The following is a 14450-nucleotide window of genomic DNA, read 5'->3' as shown; positions in this document are numbered from 1 at the left end:
CCCAAAAGTAATGTAATGTGATTTAAGGAAACTTATAAAGATACAAGGGAACACATAAAAACAGTTCAAGGAAGACATTTCATGAAACATATGAAAAATTCAGCAAACAGATATATAAATATCAGAAATCATGGACCTGAAAAATTCATCAAATAATATAATAATATAATAGTAAACATGATCATATTTATGGTTTGATTTGCATACTGTAAGATTGAGTTTTCTCAAATCTAATAAAGGCTTAGTAATATCTGAAGGCCTTCTGATTTTAGTTTGATTTATGTGATTATTTTTAAAAATTGTAACAATATATAACAATATATTTATAATGTATATAACAATATGTTTTGAAATGTATAACAATGTGTAACTAATAGATAGCTTATGTTACTTTTTTCTGCCAGGTCCTAGAACCTCAGCAGAAGATCATAAGAGCAGAGGGAGTTGAGAACAATCTACAGGTTCCACCTCCAGTAGAGAAAGTTAGCAACAGAACTGACAATGAATAATAAAGATTTCTGAGCTTGAAGACAGTTCTTTTGGATAAACGAGATTGTACAAAGAAAGAAGTATAAAGAAATTCTAAAGGGCCCACAATATATTTATTCCAAAAAAATTCTCCCCAAGGCCTATTATAGGTAAACTATTACAAAGTACAAGACGCAGAAGTCTAACCAAAGATAGTTTAAATTAACCAGAAGGAAATGAACAAAACAACAGTAAGTCTTTAGTTCTCAACAACTTTGAAGGTCGGTATATTAAACCCCAGTTGAAAGACATAGAATGGTGAATGGATAACAAAGATCTTTGTTATCTACTTATAAGAGACTTATTCATTGTCTCTACCTATAAGAGACTTATTCATTGGTAGAGAATTCAGAGAATGAATTGAATGGATATAGGGAAAATAAAAGCCAAAAGTGAGGAGTAGTTACGACAAATTAAATAGGAACAAATAATGAGACAAATACTAGATTATGTAATGATAAAGACATCCTTTCAAGAACAGAAAGTATCAATTGTAAATTCATATGCTGAAATTGTAAAGGTTGGAACAACAAATTACATACAGCAGAAATGACTACCTCTAAGGACAAATATAGTATATTACAATAAAAGTTAGAATCTCTTACATAGAAGCAAAATTTTTCAACAAGGCACTGATAAATTAAATGCAATACGATATTTTAAAGTTATACAATATGATTAAACACCAGTTATCACAGGGATTCATGGATAGTGCGACAGATAAATATCAATAAATGCTATGTATTTTGTCAATAGAATGAAGTATAAAATCACATGATCATGTTACTAAACATAGAAATAGCACTGAATAATACCCAAAATTCCTTCATGGTAAAAACACCTTCAAAAATTAGATGTTCAATGAATGTACCTCAAGGAAGTATATATAACAAACCTACATCCTACATCATACTTAATGTGGGATAGTTGATATGTTTTCTTTATGATAAGAAACAAGACAAAAATTTCACTTTACCATTTTTTAATTTATTATAGTACTGGAACTCGTAGCCAGAGTGATGATACAAGAGAATGTAATAGGGGAGTGAAAATTATAAGACAGCCTACAGAATGAGAGAAGATCTTTTGCCAACTTACATATCTGACAAGGTGTATATTATATTATATTCAAATACTAGAATATAAAAAGCATCTCAAAAACCTAAACTCCCAAAGAATCAATAGCCCAATTGATAAATGGGTTGGTGAATGTATTTATTAATAGAGACTTCTCATAAGAGAAAACAAAAATGGCTGATGAACATATGAAGAAATGCTCAACATCTCTAGCCATAAAGAAAATGCAAGTCAAAACAACACTGAGATTCCATCTCACTCCAGTAAAAGCAGTCATCATCAAGAATATGAACAACAATAAATGTCAGTGGGGTTGTGAAGGAAGAAGCAATTTTATTCTAGTTCTGGTGGGAAGAAAAATTAGAACAGCCATTATGGCAGGTAGTATGGGGATTCCTCAAAAAACTAAGCATTGAACTACTCTATATCCACTGATGCCACTCCTTGGGCATTAATGCAAAAGATTACAAGTCAGGATACAAAGAAGACACTTGCACATCCATTTTTATTGATGCACTATTCACAGTACTCAAGTTATGAAAATAGACTCTATGCCCTACAAAGGATGAGTGGATTCAAAAAATGTATATATACATATATCTATGAAATTTTATTCATGCCTATGACATTTTCTTCATGTTTATGAAATGTTATTCATTTATCAGGAAAAATAATATTGTGTCATGCAGGGAACTGGAGAGACCTGGAAAACCTTAGGTTGAGTGAAGTAAGTTAGCCTCAGAGAGACAGAGTATGAGCCTAATGTGAGCAGAAGGGCAGGGCCTGCTGGGTTAGGGAGCAGCCTGTCTACTCTGTGTACTTGCTTGCCTGATTTTTGGCCAATGGTGCACCCTTCAGCAGAAGTAAACTTTGCCTTGCTGAGTTCCTTGCAAGTTGGTGACTTGGTTCTTAAGGGACACCCCAACATTCTGAGCTGTTTCTAATATCAAGATCCATGCTTTCTCCCATATGAGGAAATTAGATCTAGAATATAGACGACATGTGTGAAACTATATATAAACAAATTGACTAAAGTATATGTACACCTGTAATCCTGGCACTCAGAAGTCTGAGATTTGAGGACTGTGGTTCAAAGACAACCAAGGCAGGAAAGTTTATGAGACTCTTATCTCCAATTAATCAGCAAAAAGTTTGAAGTGGAGCTGTTGCCCATTTTGTAGAGTGCCAATTTTGAGTGGAAAAGCTAAGGGACATCACCAAAATACTGAATTCAAACCCTAATACAGGCAAACAAAAAAAAAAACAGTGGAGAGTCAGAAAGTGTGGAGGATGCTTTTTGAAAATGATGCTAGGTCCCTCTCTGGAGTAGGTGGATGTTGAACATTAATTGTATATGAATTCTCCAGGCCTCATACCTCTTCTTTCTCTTTTTCTTCTCATCTTTCTTCACACACACACACACACACACACACACACACACACACAGATAACAGATGGGCTACATTCTGCCTAAACGTGAGTGTGTGTGTGTGTGTGTGTGTGTGTGTGTGTGTGTGTGTGTGTGTGTGTGTGTGTGTGTGAATTTGTTGACTTACTATTTTGGAAAAGAGAGACATGATTACCATTTGGATTGAATTAAAGAGAGATTAAAAATATTTCTTTCCAGGAAATAGAAACAAGATTTTTATTTGTTTTTGTCTTGTTTGTTCATTTATTTGTCTTACAGGGGCAAAGAGGCCACAAAGATGGAGGGACAAAGGGTGAACAAATGCAGCAGTGATATTTACTAGATGAACTCCATAACTTGTAGGCAGGGATGGCAGGGAAAAACTGGGAGAGAGCAAAGGAAGGGCTGACACTAAAAAATTTAGTCATTACTTGACTTGTGAAATGGTAGCCCTTCTGAGCATCACCTTTATAATAACAATAAAAAGTGTATTTCTCCTTCACATTTCAAGGCTTTCCAGGATGAGTCAGGAAATGATGAGGAGGAATTAGAAGGCTTGATAGGATAAACATAAGCTTCCTGCATTCTTGTCACCTGGTATATATATATATATATATATATATATATATATATATATATATATATATATATATATATATATATATATATATTTAATATAACAGTACCTGTTGTTTGACATAAATATTAAATAAGAAACACAACCCATTTGAAAGACTTTAAAAAAAATCTGGGGTAACTCAGTTCTAGGATTTGGCCTCTTTTTGACATTTTTCATGTCAAAGATCACAGCTCCAAAAATTCATCAAAGCAGACCATTCACACCGTTATTGGAAAGAAGCTTTCGAACATGTGAGCAGGCCCTAATTGCCTCTCTTGGTTTTGTTTTGTTTTGTTTCCTTTTAAGAATATGAATGGACAATTCTTCCCATGTATAATGCTAAAATTCAATGAGCAGCTCAGGGTACTGAATAAGAAAATAATGGCATCCAAAGAAACATAGGTCTCATGGTTTCCCTTATTTGCAATATCTAGTATATGTATGAGTCAAGCAGAAAAGGTCAGATAAGGTGATGTTAGGAAAATGAACCCTAAGATATGTAGTTAAATGTTTTTTTTCTTTCATGCATTTGTTTCAAAGTATTTATAAGATTATTTCTTTATTGCTTTGTATGTCCCTCCCCCACAGTATAACCCCTGCTTTCACTGTATTTGATGTCGATATAATTTGTGGAGGGGAAGGGGAAAAACAAGTCGTTTAAATAAGGATACAGGTGGACCCGTTGCAACAATGAGAAGTACAAGTTATCATGTCGAAAACGAACTTTACAACTTTGTTTGGGGGGAGGGAAGGGTTGGGTGGGGGGGGGGGGCGGGGAGAGGCTGGGAAGGGAGGATGGGAAGGGTAAACAAAGGAGGAGGCTACAATGCTTGATAAAAATGTACTCATTATCTTGCCCATGTAATTGTAACCCCTCTGTACAGTATTTTCACAATAAAAAATAAAAAAAAGAAAATAATGGCATGAAATACCTGAGGTGTCTGCTCCTTACAGGATGATGAAGTGGAGATGCCATGAGGGGCAGGGGAAAAAAAGTAGGGCAGGGGGAAATGGTATTGACTGGCAGAGGAAAGATGGTCAGGCAGCTATGCAAGCTGCTTTGCAAGTTGGGGGAAGAGAGGAACAGGCAGGCCCTACTTCAAGCTGTTTCATTTGCACATGATTCTCAATCTGGCTTTCTGTCAATCTGTCTGCACACTACCCTCTTCTCACTCGTGTGATAAGCAGCCTGTCAGTTGAAGCCTCTGGACATTGAGGAGTTGAAGGAAGGGCTGCATCTGAAGATTGTCTTTTAGTAAGTCTAGTAAGTCTAGTAAGACTGAAAGATATTTCAGTCTTTGGGGGATGAAACTGACTCTTCAAGTCAAGGCAACTAAAGGGCATTCCAAGGTTAATGACAGACTAAAGAAGGAGCTTGAAGTGGGCATTTGTGCTATAGAATTTGCACACTCAGTTATTCACTGGTAATTTGAGAGCTACTATGGATCTCTGGGAAACACAATAATATTTTCTCACTTCATCAGATAATTGTCACTATGGATAGCATGAAAGATTTTTATAATTATGGCTAATGAATTTTAAAAAATGAAATAGGATCTAAAGAGCTGCCAACTTTGTATTCTTTATCTTTCTTTGAGGTTGAGATGTTTATGTGTTCTGGATAGGTGACGAGAAGGAATTATCCCAAAACAATGGGATATTCTTGATGAGCTATTGGTTGAAAGGATAATGGAGCTGGATGTGTTTAGTAGCGTTGTCAACATTTTCCCTTCCAGAAACTTGGCTTTTACTATTTACTCAGGATGTGTGTACAGGAAGAAAAGAGAGATTATCTCCCAGTTAGAGGTCAGGGTATTAGTCATCTCAGTTGTGAAGATGACAAAAAATTCTCTTTCTAACATGAATGCAATAAAAAATTACCCTCCCCATCCACCAGCGTCCAGGAACTGTCTTAAAATCCATAAAAGGCAGTCTCATTTTTGCAAATGTTACAGTATACACTTGAGAACTGCTTGCTTGAATTCAAGCATGCAGTTTGATAAAAGAGATGAGTAAACATAAGTTAATTATAGATTTTATTAGAGGTGTAAGTCTATAGTTTAAAAACAGAAGATGTCAATCAATAAGGTAAGCTTAGATATCTGAGTTAGACCTGCATTTGGCAAGAAAGTAAGCCACAATATTCAGAGTTTATAATATGTTATACCTAGTATAAAGGACACAAAAATGACATAGAGATTGTAAATTATTTAGGATATGTTTTGTTAGTTGAGTGGGCAGCATAAAGGTATGTATACTTTCTTCTTAATTGTCCACAGTGAATATTTTTTTCTGAAACAATTTAACTTTTTTGCTGTTGTTGTTGGTCATGGGGCCTGAAATCTGGGCCTGGGCACTGCCCCTTAGCTCTTCAGCTCAAGGTCAGTGCTCTACCACTTGAGCCATAGCTCCACTTCCATCTTTATCTGCTTATGTAGTACTGAGGAATCAAACCCAGGGTCTCATGCATGCAAGGCAAGCACTCTACCACTGAGCCACTGTTCCAGCCCCACAATTTAACTTTTTAAGTAGAAATAATTTAGCTTCTTTTTCCTCCTTATTTTATGCCACTAGATCAGCTGGACTGCATTTGTTTTAAGTGGTGGAAAGCCTGTATCATTGGTTCCATATCACATACTGCAACAAAAGCATTAGATTTTTGAGATAAGCTATTAGTAGAAACTGGGTTTCCTCAATTGTTAGCTAAGCTTCATTGCAGTCTCATGCATGACTATGTAGGGGGCAGTGTCCATTGTTTAAATAAACTCAAAAGACAAAAACACTAGGCTCCCAGGAGGTGGCAGTGGTGAGCACTGATTAAGACTATATGTACCTTCCTGGCTGAGCAAATGGACTGCATTTCTCAAAACAAGAGAACTAAGCTGTGTAGATATAGAAAGACATCTAAACAAATGAGACATTTTTCACAGACACAACTTTAATGTCATCTGGAAGAGACTACATATTCCTAAAGCTTTATATTGTTTCCTTGATTTACTGGGAGAACATGAGGATTTAAACATATGACATCATAAGTGTTTTCCAAGATCAGCTGGGAAAAAGGGATGACATTGGAAGTAGTTATGCTAGATCTGCTGCATATGAGCATAAGAGTGCTCAATGCTGTTTAGTTCATTATTGTCAAATGACCAGGCTCATATGCTCTATTTTACTTTTAATTCAATTTATGTTTTTTCTGTTCAAAATTAGAACTCATACTTGAACAAGGAGGTTTTATTATGTCTAGGCATCCCTCCCCCTCTCTTGGTGCCAGTCCTGGAGCTTGAACTCAGGACCTGAGCACTATTCCTAAAGGTTTTTTGTTTTTGTTGTTGTTTAAGGATTATAATCTAACACTTAAGCCACAGCTCCACCTCTGGCTCTTTTCTGGCTAACTGGAGATGAGATTCTCATAGACTTTCATGATCAGGCTGCTTTTGAACTGTGATCCTCAGATCTCAGCTTCCTGAGTAGCTAAGATTACAGGCATGAACTACTGGTACCCAGCCATGTCTGTACAGAGGGGTTAGAGTTACATGAACAAGGTAATGAGTACATTTCCTATCAAGCATTGTTGTCTCCTCCTTTGTTTTTCTCATACCATCCCTTCCCTCCCCCTCCACAACTTACCCCCCTCCAAAGTTGTAAGGTTCATTTTCAACATAGTGTTTTGTACATCTCATTGTTATAATGGGTTGAGCTGATTCTAAACTTTGGCAAAGTAGCAGGGTATAAAATTAACTCTAAAAAAATCAGTGGCTTTTCTGTATGCCAACAATGAGAAGAGCACGGCTGAAATCAGGAAAGCAACTCCTTTTGTAATAGCCCCACAAAAAAAATATCTACGAGTTAACTAAAGAAGTGAAGGACTTCTATAATGAAAACTTTAAAAACCTGAAAAAGGAAATCAAAGCAGAACTTAGGAAGTGAAAAAACCTCCCATGTCTGTTTGAAAGGAGTGTTTGAAGGAAGATATTGGCCATTGTATTTCAGCTAGTGGCTAAAAGTGACAAAACAGACACTGCATATTTGATACTAGCCACGGTCTAAGACATTGCTTCAAAGTTTAGAGGCTTGAAAATAATGTAAACGTTTGCCTCACCTTTTCACTGGGTTAGATATCAGGAAGGAGTTTGGTCGAAATCTTCTGGCTTCAAAGCTCTCATGAGATGGCAGTCAGGTGTCATTATGGTTACAGCAATCTGAAGTCTTGATGGGCTCTCCCCAGGCAGCTAACTAAATACTGTGGCTGCAAGTGGGATCAGGGAAGCCATAGTTCCTCTCCAGAGGGTCTCTTTGTATATAAGTCTGTGTGGGTGTCCATATTGTATGACAGCTGCTTTCTATCAGTATAAACAATCCAGCAAAACAGGACTGAAACATCATGGATAGCCTAGCCCTGAAAAGTCTTCCACTGTCATTTCTCTGCACTTTCAAAACCACATAGCAGTGCTCTGATTTAATATGGAAGGATACTACCATTGGGCTTGTGTTAGTCAGACGTAACAAAAATATTTCACATAAACAACTTAAGACAGTGTAGGATATTGGCTTTAGCTAATAGTTTCAGAGACCGTGGATTTGTTGATTCTGGGCCTATGGTGAGCTAGAAAATCTTGGTGGCAGGTCATACTCACCTTTTGGAAGACAGGAAGTAGGGTTAAGGAGAGCCTGGACTGAAGTTTCTAGAACACCCCAGGGGCACCACCAACTAGACTCTTTAATTCATAAGCCTTTTTTAAATTTTGAGTGGGGGACACTTTATATCCAAACAAGGAAGGAGCCTTTGCAGCAATTAGGAGTCTGCCTACAAGTCTATAAGGAAAAGACAGTTTTCCTTTTGTAAATAGTTAGGGCAGGACATGTTTCCATTAGAAAACCCTTGTGAACACCTGTCACCAGCTTGTGACACTGAGTCCTGGTATTACGTGCTGACATATGACAGGAAAGCAGAGCGATTACCCCAGGGAAGGGGTGGTGGTGGTGGATTATGCTAGAATTACTAGCAACCAGAAAAAAAGAAAGTCTCCCACTTGTATTTACCACATGCAAAAAAAAAAAAAAAAAGCGAAAGCCAAATGCAAGCAAATAAAACAAAGGACGGACAACCCCAGATGGTTAAAGAAATCTGTCAGTTTTTTGTACGGGAGACTAATATGAGAAGTTCATACCCATAAATAGATGCTTTGTACTTTAGAAGTGAAAGGAAGGGCTTAAAAACCATGACACAGTGGTTGCCAAAAGTTTTTATTTTGTCTTTTGCCAAATGCTCAGTGATGAGACTGTACTCCTCATTTGCTCTTACTGTATTATCGAAACTGTCATGTTCTGCTGAGCGGAGCCATTTGTTTCTCCATGCACGGTTGATTAGTATTTTAGGTTGGCATAGGGTTAGTGTTCAATGACTAATTGGCCTGAATGAGATGATAGGGAATTAGGATTAGGAGGTGAATGGGCGGGAACTTGTCAGTCCACTGTCATCAGCACCCACCTCTATGTTACTTCTTCCAGGACTCCATTTATCACTCATCTCATTGTTCCTGTTCTTTGGCATCTGCTTGACAATAAATCTCCATCAATGACCACAGACATTTAGACACATAAACATTTCTTTGACCAAGTGAAAGAATTTCTGAGCAAAACAAATCTCCTGAGAGATTCTAGCCAGTTTTGATTCCTTAGTCTTGAACATCCTAGGTCTCTGAACCTGGTGGCATTGGAAAGACTTTCTCATGTGTGAGAACTTAAGATATGCTATACGAGACCCTCACAGTCTAATTTGTATTGGTTTATAGGTTAAAAGCAACTCTGTGCACCCTGGTATGTATTTTCTATGTTCATGGCCACTCGAATTTTGAAATATTCTTTGAATTGTGATCTACTGAGATTCAGGACATTTTAACCTTTGCAATATACTTTATGTTGCCCTCCCTAAATTCTCCTCTTTTTCAAACTCTTAATGTTTCATTGACCAGAACAAGAGCTATTATTGGAATGAAATCTGATGATGTGCATGAAGTGTGGAACAAGGGATCTAAATGGGAGTATGAGTCCGCTTTGTGAAATATTCTCCACATGAGAGGCAGGTGTGCTTTGATACTGCTTACTCAACTTACTTCTGATATGTTGGGTGAAGCATCATATTGGATCATGTCTAAGAAATCATGACACAGACCTGGAAGCAGTCCAAGGTTCAGATGAGAATGCATTCGCCATATCAACCCTTGTTTGGTCATGTGAGAAAGCAACTTCTACTTTTAAAGATATTGCTATTTTTAGTGGAAGCCTTCCTTGGGTCATTTTAAGGTTTGAATATACTTCTTTTTTTGATGCCAGTCTTGGGACTTGAACTCAGGACCTTTGTGCTATCTCTGAGCAGTTTTGCTCAAGGCTGGTGCTCTATCACTCTCCACTTCCAGCTTTTTGGTGCTTCATTGGAAATATGTCTCATGGACTTTCCTACCCTGGCTGGCTTTGAACCTTGATCCTCAGCTCTCAGCCTCCTGAGTATCTAGGATTACAAGTGTGAGACACCAAGGCTGGACTTGTATAGACTTAATGTGCTGGTAAACCCAAGCCATTGCTAGTTATGTTGCAGTCCATACAGACATGGACCGGACCATGTGGTAGTCAGGGATCAGTCAATTTAATAAGGTTTCATAGGAAATATTTCTGCATGATTGTGGGACAGATTTGTACTTGCTAGGGTTGCACACTACTACCTGAGCCACTCCTCCAGCTCTGCTTTTTGCTGGTTATTTTGGAATGAAGTCTTGGGGACTTTTTTTCCTTAGCTGGCTTCAAATCTCAATTTTCTGCAGGCCAAAAGGCTAGGATTAAAGGCTTGAGCCATCAGTGCTGGATTTTCACTCTCATTCTTTATGCACTAAGATAAACATTGATTCCAATTTTGGGATTTCATCAATGTTTTCACATATGTGAAGTTGATGAAAGTTATTTTGATGGGTGTTTTACAGCATTATGATTTCAGTGATAAATTCTCATATGTGTTTGAGTGTTGAAGGAAGGTGAACGAATGAAAAATTCCAAGTTCTTTATGTAAACAAATGAGTTCAAACTTTCTCGGCAAGAAAGATGCAAGTGAAAATGTAGATCATGAAGACTATAATGCCTGACTAACAAGCTATAATCGTTTCCAAATCAAAGCCCATGTTTAGTATGAATGGTTCAATGACAGCATATCCTTTAAATTGAAATCAGCTGTTGTTGGATTAAGACTTGCATTTGTGTTCAGTGTGTTATCTTCTGCAAAGTAATTATAGAATGCTTATTATGCACAAAGCAGAGTTAAAAACTGTGAGGGAGTAAAGTAACATACAAAGTATCTAAAACAGTAAAAACAGTGGCTACCTCTTAGCCAGTATGCTTTTATCTGTAGAAGCATACCATAATTCACTGTCAATCTAAAGAAAATGTACTGGACTTGTAGAAGTAGTTTTCAGTATTGTGTGTGATATTTGATGCATCATTAAGATCATTTAGTAGCTTCAGTAGGTTGTTGGGGAGGAGGAGAAAAGCATATTTAGACTTAAAGAACAATTATTGTAGTCTCAATTTTGTCAATGATAAAACAAGATCTAGAGATTTAAACAAAGTTTTCAAGATCCAAATAGCACTTAAGAAAAAAATGTGGTACTGAAGCAAATCTTTAAACAACAAGATGATGATGCAATTTCAACTGTATGATTCCACTTTCAATTAATACTAAACTTACACTACTTATATTTCCAAGAAAGCAGTTTGAAGTGTGTAATGTCTGGGGCTTTTGTGTAGTGGGCTATAGTATTTTGAGACTTTCACCCAATGTATTTATTATTGCTTGGCAGATCTCATGATAATGCAAGTGAAATTGTCTAAGAAGGTAGAGACACAGCAACATTATGATTTACTTTAAAACTGTGTTCATGTCTTTTTTTTTCTCAAAGATGTTGCTGTAAAGAGGATGTGCTGAAACATTCCATTCCTAAATTATACATATTTTTCTATATATTCTAAAATATACACATGCATACAGAATCTTTGATAATTTTCTGGTGAGAATTTTTTAGGGAGTCTCAAGAGGAATGAAAGCTGGGAGTCCATGGCTCATGCTTATAATCTTAGCTACTCATGTGGCCGAGATCTGAGGATTTCCATTCAAAGCTGGCTTAGGCAGGCAAGTCCATGAGACTCTTATCTCCAATTAACCAGCAAAAAGCTAGAAGTTGAGGTGTGGCTCAAGAAAAAAAAAAAGAACCTGCATTGAGAGAAGAATGTAAGGGACAGTTCCCAGGTACTAAGTTCAAGCTTCAGTAGCAACACCACACAAAATAAAGGATGAATGTCATTTGATATAGAAATGAATGGAAACAACATGTTATAATGTACCATCATTGGGATGGTTTGTAATAGGCAAATTGGCCTTCCAGAGATGGCTCTTCAATGGGCAGAGAGGTAGAAGTTTGGCTAATACATTTCAATATACCTAATTTGGCAAAGTGTGAAGGCTCACTGGCTCAGGAGGACAGGTTAGGAGGATCATATCCCAAGAATAACCTGGGCAAAAGTACAAGATCATATCTATTAGCAAATTAAAGCAGAGTCCAGTGTGGTGACCTATGCCTAAAATCCCAGCTAGAGATGGAGATGGAGGTAGGAGGACTCTGGGTCTGACACCGGCTCCTGGCTATGAGTGCAAGACCCAACCTGAATAATAAACCACAACACAAAAGAGCAGAGAGTGTGGTTTGAGTGGTAGAGTGAATAGTGGTAGAGTGGTGTTCCCCAGCACCAAAAATAAATAACTAAAAATAAATAAATTAAAATATCTGCCCAATTCAGTACAAGTTTAGAAGAGCATGCCCTTAAGTTATACCCAGAAGTTGGATCATTTTTGTGTAGATCCTCTCCTCTCTTATCCCAATTCATTGTGTAGAACACAAATGTCATGATGTGGATGAAAATGAAGCCTTTTGGTGTCTGTCTGTTGTTTGTGGTAAGACTGGGTAAGCTTGAAGGTTAGGGAAGGTCTAGCCAGTGAGTGGACTTTGAAACAACAAAATCTCGGATGTTTCCTTGCACTTAGATGAAGCTTCAGGAGGATTAAAAGGTCAGTTTGACATTTTTAGAGACAAATAATCTAACTCATGCTACTGCCAACTTAAAACCATTACAGAGACAGAAAATATGACCCATGAGGTTTCATGGCAAATGTAAAACCTTATCCATTTGTAAAGTTACATTAATTTAGTCATTTAGTAAAACAAGATCTCTTGGACAGTGAAGAACCACAATCAGCACATGTAAAACCAACAAATCAATAACTAATGCACCCACAAATACTTTATTGGGTCAAATGCATCTGTCCATTTCCAATCAATTATATTTGCAAACCAGTACTAATTGATATTAGAAAAATTGTTCCCCTATTGGATATATCCTCTTTTTTGTTTTTAGATCTGAAATGGAGACTTGAAACTCACTACTTGATACTTTTGCTCACTGCCTACTGCTTTACCAACTGAGCCACACCTGCAACCTCTGGATATAATCTCTTTTTAAGTTGGAATTCCATGCATTAAGAAATGGATATTTTTGTATCTGTGTTGATATTAACTAATTTCCCATTTCAAGGGTAAAGCAAGTTAGTGTCAATAAAGTCCACAGAGGGCTTTCTGACACATAACAGATCATCAATACAAGTTGGTTTATATTACTATTTCATTACTTCAGTCCTGATGATTATATTTCATCTGATCATCAACAATAATCTGTATTTCAAAATCAATAATCTCTTAATATTTCTGTCACCAGTCTAGTTTCTTTCCAATTTTTTTCTTCATAGAATATGTCAAAGTGATTAGTGTGTGTGTGTGTGTGTGTGTGTGTGTGTGTGTGTGTGTGTGTGTATGTGTGCACATGCATTCATGTACATGCATGTATGCTCTAACATGTGAGCCACAGTTTCACTTGCAGCTTTTTGCTGGTTAACTGAAGGTATGAATCCCACTGGGTTTTCTGTTCTGGTTTCACTGTGATCTTTAGATCTCAGCCTCCTGTGTAGGTAGGATTACAGTCATGAGCCAAACGCACCTGGCTTCAAAGCCATCAAATGATGGCTTACGGTATAAATATGCTCTTTCCTTCATGATCCCTGTAGCTTCTGTTTTGATGGATCTCTGTTGCTCATAAGATACAATCTAAATTTACCATTGTGCTCTGTTTCTTCCAAAGCTCTCCTATGTCTCTTAAATCTTTTATATAAAAGAACTATTACTTTTAACTTAGTTTTTGATTAATATCTCATTAAGTAGTTAATTATTTCAACTTAATTTCAAGATAATTATTACTAATTATTATTAATGGTAGTTAATTATTCAATTTAGTTTTTGATTAATAATTTCATAAGGCAGTTAATTATTCTTTAGTAATAATCTCCATTTAAAACTTTAGCTATCTTAAATTCCCCCATACTTAAAACCTTATAAATGTTTCATTTAAATACTTTGAATAGAAAAAATGTGCTTTATCTTATTATGGTAATATAAGTATATATATATAAATATAAAGCTTATCATTTAAACCCATTTTTATTCTCAAATCATTAATTCACTCATGTGCTTTTTGTGTGTGTGTGTTCTAGTACTGGGGCTTGATCTCAGGGCCTGTGTTGTTTTGCAGTTTGTTTGCTCATAAACAGTGCTTTACTGATTGAGCCATGCCTCCATCCTAAAAATATGCTTAAAATTAGAGCTTTAAAAATAATTGTGCTTAACATTTTTAAGAATTTTACATATCTCTCCAGGTGCCATAGCTCAT

The sequence above is a fragment of the Dipodomys spectabilis genome, unplaced genomic scaffold, assembly GCF_019054845.1.
Source record: "Dipodomys spectabilis isolate Male_0828 unplaced genomic scaffold, ASM1905484v1 ptg000002l, whole genome shotgun sequence".
In the NCBI taxonomy this organism is placed as follows: domain Eukaryota; kingdom Metazoa; phylum Chordata; class Mammalia; order Rodentia; family Heteromyidae; genus Dipodomys; species Dipodomys spectabilis.
The sequence above is the reverse complement of the archived record's forward strand: the minus strand, read 5'-3'. Positions refer to the sequence as shown.